The 10,677-nt window shown below is 35.2% G+C and overlaps 1 pseudogene; it reads right to left on the reverse strand.

The window, feature by feature from the left end:
- Positions 1-7,851: 7,851 nt before the first annotated feature.
- On the reverse strand, positions 7,852-10,677 carry LOC109704854 (annotated as a pseudogene).

Consider the following 10,677-nt stretch of genomic DNA (forward strand, 5'->3'; position numbering starts at 1 on the left):
ACAGGTACCAGTGACGCTTCGTATACAGGAAAAATTTCTTGTATACGGCGGATTTGTCGGCGTGCCCGGGGAACAAGACATCCGGGGCGTGACAGCATGTCTTTTCTTCAGCCTTCAATCTCCATATTATTCATTTTCATTTACACAGTCAAAAATAAATACATTATATAGATAAATATAGGATTAAACTATCCAATCATATATAACAAAAATTAAAATTTTATATGAATAATAATTTTTTACTTTAAAAATATTCTGTATATTTTCTCAAGCATACAATTAATAGCAAGGTGGGCAACGGCAGGCATATGCTGTTACTTGGTAACTTGGAGGGCTTCTGGTTTGGCCGCTTAGGGTGAGAGACAGAAAAAGAGAAAGAGAGAAATATATTGAAAATTTAGAGTTCTGTGAAAGAAAAAAAGAAAGAAAGGAAAAATTTATAAATTTAGTGAAATTTTGCTCTTTTATTTGTCTATTGAGTTTGTTTTTATGGGCCAACAACATTGGCCCAATTTTAACTAAACTCAGATTATTCACTCAACCTATATATAATTAAAATATATTATATTTATATATTTTTTAATATATATATATATATATATATATAAGTAGTGGCGGCTAAGGATGCTTATGGAAGGTCACGGAGGGCTCCGTGCTGTCCACTTGTTTTACGATGTCGGACTTTCCGAATCGACCGATAGCGCCTCCGTTAGACTTGATCTAGAGTTGTTTGAAAGTATTCTTGAAGAAAAAAATTTTGAGTTTTCGGATTCTCATTTGACCTAGTTGATCGAGAGTGGCTCAAAAATCAAGCGGCGTGAAATAAAATCTTAACAAAATACTGATGAATATGAATTAAAATTTTAGATCAAAGTATGATGTTTTTTGATATGGTATAAAGAATTTTCTATCAAACTTTCATGTGATTGGATATTTCTACAACCGCTTAAACTGCAAACCGGCTCACCACGGCCCTTAAAATTATTGATTTGTGAGCCCGTCTCGGAGTCAATAGGCAGAATAATATCGAAAAATTCACAAATTTATTTTCTAGTACTAAAGTAGCCTAGCATCAACTCTACGGAGCCGATCGTCAATTCGAAAGTCCGACATCAAGACAATTGGAAGCACGGAGGGTTCCGTTCTTCCAATAAGCATAGTACCAGCCCACTGCTATATTTACTATACTATATATATATTGTAGAAGCTACTATGGTGATACGAAATATAGAGATTTGATGTTTCAATTTTGACCCTTTGATTAAGAACTTGTATGATGGGATGATGGCGTCCCCCGTAGGATTAAATTAATTATTCAGGATGAGTGACTCCCTACAACAGATACATAATATAAATTAAACTCTCAATAAAAAAGGGTGTTGCATCAAGAATCAAAAAATCGAAAGCAGCCATATCGCTGCTATACTTTCGATAGCAATAGTAGTTCTCTACTATATATATAATATCTATATATATATATATATATATTATAATATATATATATTCGAGCTTTTCGAGCTTTTCGAGCCTAATTCGAACGAGTCGAGTAATACTCAAGCTCAGCTTGAAATGAATTTCGAGCTTTTTTTTTTGTTCAAGCTCGGCTCATTTAATTTCGAGTCGAGCTCGAGTGAGTCAAATATCGAGTCGAACGCGAGTCGAACGCGAGCCGGCTCGCTCATTTGCCAGCCCTACCAACCGACAATGTTATTATAGGAGCCCGGATTCCGAAGCTTCTGCAGTTTGAAAAGTGGAAAGCAGATTTTTTTACTTAAATTCTTTTTTAAAAAGACTAAACTACTCTTGTATTATTTTAAAAATTCTTAACCCTATTTCCACCTTAAAGCAAGCATTCTCTCTCTTTTCTTCTCGTCTTCTCTCTTGCATCATCAGTAAAGTCCTTTTATAGTACTTTTCAGACGAATATTAGTTAAATGCTATTTAATTAAAAATGATATTTATATAATAGAATTATCAAACATTCTACAGTTTGTTTAAATGACAGTACTTATACAAGAATACTATTTCTCACTGCTTGGCCAAACAGACCATTAACTAAATCCTAACATCACTTTCAATTTAAATAGTTTATTTTATAACTTTCATATAGGAGCATTTTAATATAATGATTTTCTTAATAGCACTCCAAATAACTAGAAGTAGAACCCGGCCGATGCCTTGAATTTTGATCTTAAGACTATAACATTTATTTTTCTTTTTCTTTTTATTTTTATTTGGTAAGATGACATGCAACTTTAGGCACAACTTATTCACACTAAAAATATACAAATTTTCTCTTATGCCTGCTATATAAGATAGTTATTATCTGATCTACCAGGATGTGGCGTTTTATATAACGACCAAACCCACTAATAACAATAACTCGTTGGGCCCAAACACCGGCCCAAAATGCTTAAGTCTAGTTATTATTACTAGTGTCTAAGTTTCTTATAAACCCATTGACAACCCCATTCTCATCTAAACTTTCCTCGTTAAGGCCCTGATGTTCTCGTCAGTCCAATCACACACACAGCCGAAGATCAACATGCGATGTGAGACTCGTCTCGCTAGTCCGTCATCCAGACCCTGACTCAGCCGAGACTTACCACACATGTCCAACTGGTGAACCGGCTCTGATACCAAATGTAACGATCCAGCTCACTAGCAATAATAACTCGTTGGGCCCAACCACTTGCCAAAAAAAATATTTAAGTCCAGTTATCATTACTAGTGTCTAAGTCTCTTATAAACCCAATGACAACTCCATTCTCATCCGATGTGAGACTATTGAGGTGTCATATTTTATGGCCATACTAAGCATTTGCTAAGGGCTAAGCAACTTTATTATTCTTATCGATAAAAATCAATTTAAAGTATATTTATTTGTATATATATAATATGATATTTCACTCGCCAACAATAATAAAATGTTTGTTGTCACCGACCGTTTCTTTACAATTGGTACTCGAGGTCTTTGCATTGTTAAATTCATCCTTTTAAAAAAAAAAAAAAAAAACTGGTAGCGTGCATGAATTTCAATGGTTAATTTTTGTATATGCTCAAATAATAAAAATCACATATATTTTGAAAACAATTATCTAGTGACCTCAATCATTTTGTTGGGCCCTGTTTATTCACGTTCACTCTTTCCTCATGCTTCTCTAGAAGTTATACGGACCCAAAGATATGTCATTGATTGTTGGCCCATTTTCTTCTTGTGAGGTTGTAAAGTAATTAACCCAACATAATCCTTAGATGCATTTAAATATCATAACTTATGGTCTTCTTCCTAAATTTTAATGGATATAGAGAGTTATGTTATATTATGTTTCATGCTTGAGATATTGGAGGAAGAACAAATTATAGTAACTTTTATTTTTGAGTAGAAATCATTATGTCGTAAGAATTTTTTCAGCATATTATTACGTTAAAAAAATCTATCTAAAAAAATATAAAAGTAGGATCAGAATTCTTTTAGTGTTAAGGATTTTAAAAAATATAAATAAAATAAAAGTTGTTGTTAATTATCTAGTATTTTGAATATTTAACTCTATCTCATTAATTGTTCTATCCTATTTGGTTGCCAAGGGATTGCCGCTTAATTTTTGCACACGAAAAGATTATAAGGATTAAGTGGTGTTTTATGGCAAATGAGAATAAAACAAATATAAGCTTATTCAACTTCTAAGGATTGTATAGCCACTCCGTCGCATATAGTGTATAAGTGTACATGCATATTTATGAGTATGAATAGGTACATTAGGGTCATCAAAGAGTAGAACACAAGCTTACTTATTATAATATTGAGTCAAAAAGTTTGACATATATTCGGTTTGTTTATTAGAATAAAGAAGTCGAACATAAGCTGGCTCACGAATTGCAAGTCAATTTTGTTAGCCCTACTATTAGATAAAAAGTTGAAAGAAAATTAGAAAATAAGAATCTTCATCTGATAATTGAAATTCAAAAAAAATAAGTCTCTTTATGTTTGGGTTGACCTAAACCTTTTTGCCATTAAATCAACTCTAGTGATTATGGTATCATAAATAATGGTGGGCTCGATAAGTGACCATCAATATTGACTTTTGATCCAATAACCAGAAGGTAGATGCTAGAGCTAATTTTTTTTCAGTATTTTAGAAGCATTCTAGCTTAGTTTTATATATATTTAGATATTCGAACTATAGAGCCAAACACGAGCTGGCTCATGATTCACTAGATGGCTCACAAAAAACAAGCTTGATTGCCAACCCTAAGGTAAAGAAAAGACAGCCTTCAAAATTTTAGTGTTTTATAGAGGTGAAATCATAGAGAAAACCATAAATTTGATAGAGATGTCGGCAGTTAAAATTCCATAACATTTGAAAAATTATACAAAAAGAGAATATAGAAAAATCAACCTTTTACACTTCAAAAATTCAAAAAATTTCATAAAATTTCAAAAATTTATTCTTATCTTTAAAAAGTTTAAAAAAGTTCAATTGTGCATTCATTAATAACATTTTTTTATGTGTTACTGTAATAGCACTTTCCGCACAGTAACAATTTGTGTATGTTTCTATAAAATAACCCTATCAAATTAATTTCAATTTTCTTGTTTACACCTTTTAATTTTTTATATTATTGGAATTTATAATCTTTGTAAATTAAATTAGAGATTTTATCCAGTTCGTTGATTATTTTATCAAATTTAATAACTTTAATCACTTTATGCAAATGAAAATGACAAAACTAATGAGTAATAGCTAATATAATTATTAAATTTAATGCAATTTTAATTAACTTCATTCAGTAAAATAACTCAAATAAAAAAAAAGGTAAAATGAATAGATGACCCTGTATCAAATGGCTAGCTACTTGATTTATTGTAACGCCCTCAATAGTCCTAAATCGGATGGAATACTGATTTCGATCAGTTTATATGAGGCCTATGCGCTAGTAATAATAACTGGGCTTAAGCATATTGGGTCGATGGTTTGGGCCCAACGAGTTATTATTGTTAGCGGGTCGGGTCGTTGCAATTGGTATCAAAACTAGGTTACCAGCCAGAAGTGTGAGAACTAAGCGCTATGCAGGACAAAGTGCTACACCAACGGATTTGGTGGGAGCCACATTTTGAACCGTAGGAGCCACCTCTAAAATCTCACATCGCCTAGTTCTGGTCCTAGTCTGTCTGTGATCTGGTTTGGACCCGACGAGGATGTCAGGGTCTAAATAGGGGAAGTTTGTAACGCCCCCAATAGTCCCATATCGGATGGGATACTGATCTCGATCAGTTTATATGAGGCCTGCGCGCTAATAATAATAATTGGGCTTAAGCATTTTGGGTCGGTGGTTTGGGCCCAACGATTTTGGGTCGGTGGTTTGGGTCCAACGAGTTATTGTTGCTAGCGGGTCGGGTCGTTGCAATTGAGGATGCACCACATCGGATGGGATACTGATTTCGATCAGTTTATATGAGGCCTATGCGCTAGTAATAATAATTGGGCTTAAGCATTTTGGGTCGGTGGTTGCTAGCGGGTCGGGTCGTTACAATTGAGGATGCGATCATACCGGCACTAAATTTTGTTTGCATTACATAATAAACTATAGTTCTACTTATATGTGATTTCTTTTGATTCTAGTTGAAATTAAATTATTGACCTCATCTTTCAACAGTTTGGATATAATAGAAAATTTCTTTTTTTTATCATCTTTTGTTTGTAATTTGCCTGATTCCGTAGCCTTGCATATTTACTGATTTAGTAGATATGCGGCGTCTATTATGCAGGGGCATGACATTTATATACTTTTAATTTAAGTCCATTAATTATTTCCTAACTTTCATAATGAAAGTACTTTATCTCCCCGTCACTAAAAAAACCTTAAAAAATATTGAAAATATTCACTTGAAAAGTACAAATATTATATCACAATATGGGGATTGTACAGCAACTATATATTCATATATAGATATAATATCTCCCCCGTCCATGTGAATCTCTGATTAAATTCTAGCCATCAATCTACTCTTAAAAATCTTCTTAAAGGTGTCCCTAAACCATCTGTAATCTCAAGACACAACATTAGATCAAAGTGGAGTCAAATCCAACTTAACAGTCTGTTATAGAGTTGAGTATCGGTATGTAAATTAGAGTCCCGATACTGAAACTCCCTTTGTGCATCACGTACTGATACTAAATTTTTATATTAGTACTAAATACGAAAAAAAGTTTTTCACATCTTCGAATTTTGATCAGCATCTAAGGTAGTTCTCAATACCGGTACTCAAACTGCAAGTTCTAACAGTTCACATCTAGACATCTTAAATTTTTCATATTTTCACCGTGATATCAACTTGGAACATGGCTTTACATAATCCAACACGTAACGCATAAGCTCCCTCAAATCTATGTTTTTTGTTCAAAATATTGGAATTAAATGATATTTACCAATTAAATTAGGACTATTATCTAATTAATTGATGATTCCATCAAACTCAATATTTTTAATCACTTCGCAAGAAAAAAAAAGTTCTAAGAAACTTAAATGAGTAATAGCTGCTAGACTCAAAGATTTTTACCTAATAACTAGAATGTCTCAAATAGAAAACAAAGTAAAATATCTGGATGGTCCCTATACTATGGACATATGACAACTTTGTCCCTTAAGCTTTACCTTAACTACTTTAATATTAATGAATTTTTGCATATATTATGCTTTAGTTCTTGAACATTAAAACATGTTAAAAATTTTATAGTAACCTCTCTTACAAAAGAACATGATCTCATAGACTCATACCACACATATCTTGTGAGTGCGGGCTGTTTATTTATGCATATTCATTCTTTCTTCATGGTTGGTTCATATTTCTCTTATGAGCTTGTATAAATTAATTAGCACACATTTAAATGCATTTAAATACCATAACTTATGATCTTGCTCTTAAATTTCAAAAATTATTGTATAGACTGTTTGAGATATTGGAGGAGAAACAAATTATTGAAACTTTTGTTTTTGACTTTATATTATTATGTGATAGTTATTTCTTTCGTAGCTTATGATAATAAGAAATTTTTTTCGGAAGAAAATAATGGCCGGATAGAAATTCTTTAAGTGCGCAAATAGTTACTAATATGATATATCATTACTAATTTAGTATTTTGAATGTCTAATGTTAGTTTACAAATTATCCTTCGCTGTTAGGCTGGCCAAGGTTGCCACTGGACGAAGTATGCACAACAGACACAGATGAGATCCATTTAAACCCAGATCCAATCGATCTTAAGGAACAGCTTGATTACATTATCATATATATGTGGTGCATGAGTGGAGTGTATGAATTCGGATGATCTGCATGTCTTGTCGGATAGTATTTATAACTAAAAAATAATCTTCAAAATTTTGGTATTTGTATAGATATAACATTATAGGCCAAAATCAAGAAATGTAGTGTTATGGCTCAGCTTGTTTAGCTTCTAATATTGGTGAGCATCCAGAGATGGAATTGTCGCAGGTTAAATTCCACCCCGATCTGAGCCGAGTAATCTCAACGGAGATCCAATCGAAGATGCAACACTCGATAAGAATGCTTATCGAAGATGATGGCGTCGATGAAGAACGGATCGCTGATACACGTAGATCAAGTTGTAGATCTGATACAAGCTCTGATGCTCAGAGGATCCGCCTCGTAATAGAGATCTCTGAAGAAGGGAATTGAGAATTTAGGGTTTGAGAGTAGATGGGAGTAGTAGAGGCAGAGAGGAGGTAGAAGATGATCGGAATGTAGAGTGAGAGAGATCAGATTGGGAGAGATGAGAGAGAGGTAGAGAAGAGAGAAAGAAGGGTGTTGAGGAAGAAGGAGAAAGAGCCTTGGGAGAAAAATGCAATTTGTTATTCCATACCATTTTCCCTTACAACTTAGCTATTTATACCCTCTCTATATTGTACTAAAATACAATTTATAGAAAATAGTGGACTAAACTGTAAAAGTAATAAATGGGCCTCAATCTGTGAAGACTCAGGCGCTATTGGACTGGGTTTGCCTTGATCTGTTTCCCACTTCATTACTTAGATCTCTATCATAGTGCTTTACTTAGCCATTGCTCCTTGGGTTGTTACATAGCCATTGCTCCATGGGTTGTTACAATTCCCTCCCCTTAAATCCATCCTTGTCCTCAAGGATGGGACTCATGAATTTGGTTTTGGAGTTTTCAGTTGCTTCCCCAAGTACCTTCTTGTAACTAAGTTCTACAGTGTCTCTGTTCCCAAAACTGGCATAGAATGGGTTGTAATTAGAAGGAAAAAAAACGCTTTGATATCCTGCAAACATGCAATTTTGAACTCATGTGGGGCTCTCCGTATCACTTCTCGAAAGAGTGATGGAAACAGGCCATCTGGTGAAATCACAACAGACCCACTAGGTAGCGCATTCCCATCCTGCTTCAGATTGAGGAGAAAGCTTCTTGTGAGATATGCCTGAACTATAGCTCTAGCACTCAGGAACAGCAGTTGATAGCCATTTTCCTTTATTGCAGAGAATAACCGAGCTACGCCAGACTGAGTCCAATCTTTTCCAACCAGAGGCATGAACTGGCCTAGGACATCAGATTTAGTAATAGTTCCATCAACATCGGAAATGACAATTCGAGCATTCCACTTCCACAGATATATATGTGCATCCACCTGTTGCTTCCCAAGAACCCTAGTAGAGAATTTAAAGGCTATCATATTTTGACCTTCCTTCAAATTCAAAGATGCAATCTGCTCATTAGTCGGAATATTTGTTCGCACAAATTGCTTTCTTAGAGACTGACTTTTAGTACTCTGAGCTTGTTCAACTGTCGGGCTCTGTAGAACAGATTCATAATCGAGGAAAATATCCTCATTCGATGACTTACTGTCACTATGCTGAAAAGACCTCGATATTCTAAATGGGATTGGCCAAGGCTTCCATCTCCTGCTTACAGATGGCGAGACACCGTCTGCTGTTTCGTCATTCTCAACAGGGATAGCATCCTTTAGCTCGGCTGAGAAGTTTGGACCAAATACGGCTTTTCCAAGAACGACATGTTGAATTTTAGCCCACGGCAAATACTTGTCTTCAACTCTGACTATGAGATTCGTGTTCTTAATGATTGTGGGTCCAGATGACACAAACTCTTCCTCGGAAATGCGATAGGCTTCGAAAACTTCCTTGGCAGATGCACGGCCCATACGTGGACGTAGCAGGTTCCCACAAAGAGAGATCTCAAAACCCAAGCCAGATGCTTGCTTCATCAATGTAGGACTATCAACTTGATTAAGTTCCCCTTTGATTGCAGAGCTCTCTGGAGTACTTCTCAAAATTTCATTATCACTAGTTTTTGAAGTAACCAACAACTCACAAGACTCGATCTCTATTCTGGTTGTCTCAGTCTCAGTATTCTTGACTAAATCACCTTCCTGAACAACCACATGCAAATTGAGCTTATCATCATCCTGACTAATATCTACAGAAGCACTATGCTTTAAATCTTCCTGTTTACTCTCTAAATTCTGTGGTACATCATTTCCTAAGTTGGAAATAGTGTTAATTTCTGTTTTCTCCATTTGTTCTTCACTAAGAGAAGAAAGCCCCGTAGTTTCTTCTGAATCCTCATTTTCAACCGGCGACATCAAATCTAAACAGCTTTTGAAAGTTTCCTCTCTACTCAGCCCCGCACGAACCTGCTCCAATTTGGCTTCGCATTTACCAACACTACGAGCCTCTTCATCATCAATTGCAACCTGTAATTTTCTATATGTTTCCCCTTTTGCGGCTTCTGGTTCAACCCCTTTATCAACTCCTTTTGTAGCCTTTAGTGTGTTGAAAATTCTGTGTTTACATTGACGTCCAGAGAAAAACTTCTCTCCATCTTTGAAACATAATCCTTGCAATCTCTTTTGCTTGCCGGTGGAAGTCCTTCCTGCAGGGTTATAATTTGCACCCTTCTCTGAATAGTGAGCAACATTCCCAGCAGTGACAGTGGTATACTCCAATTGTGTTGAAGGAATATAGACAAGTGCTAACTTCAATACCTTTTGTTCTTCTTCTATTCTCTACAGCCTATGAGTTGTTGGTGGAAGTTCTTTACCCTGATTTGCTCTAATGGGCCATGGAACAATAATATCTCTAAGTTTGCTTCTCTCTGAACTTGAATGCTCTATGTGGCGTGTTTCGACTTTTGGAATTGGCTTGGTAGGAGATGGTTGAGTTGCATGCAACCTCAGCAATCCCTCCGGTCTGCTGGCACTGTCACTCAGCTTTACCTCATGCCCATTATAGTCCTCTATATGTAGAATTTCAATGTACTTTTGCTCTACTTCCTCCACTGCAGCTGGTTGGTCGATTACAGAATTAAGTAGTGAACTAACTCTTTTCTCTAGAGGTATGGATATAGGTATTAGCTCTTTCTCTTCTTTTGGAACCTGCACTGCTGTCCCTTTATCTCTAGCATGCACAGATCGGCTCCTAATCAACTCTAGGAGTTGTTCATGTCTGCGGGCATTCTCCTGCATCATGATTTTGTGCCTCCTTGCCTCTTCCTTTCGTAGTGCTTCAATTCCTTGTGCCAAGACATCTAACTTTTGATTGAAATCCTGAGCACTTTGTAACGTTCTTTCAAAGCTTTTGTTATAGCCAGTGGTAAATTGCTGTAACTTTGTTCCATTAACCAT

The sequence above is a fragment of the Ananas comosus genome, unplaced genomic scaffold (assembly GCF_001540865.1).
Source record: "Ananas comosus cultivar F153 unplaced genomic scaffold, ASM154086v1, whole genome shotgun sequence".
Lineage (NCBI taxonomy): Eukaryota > Viridiplantae > Streptophyta > Magnoliopsida > Poales > Bromeliaceae > Ananas > Ananas comosus.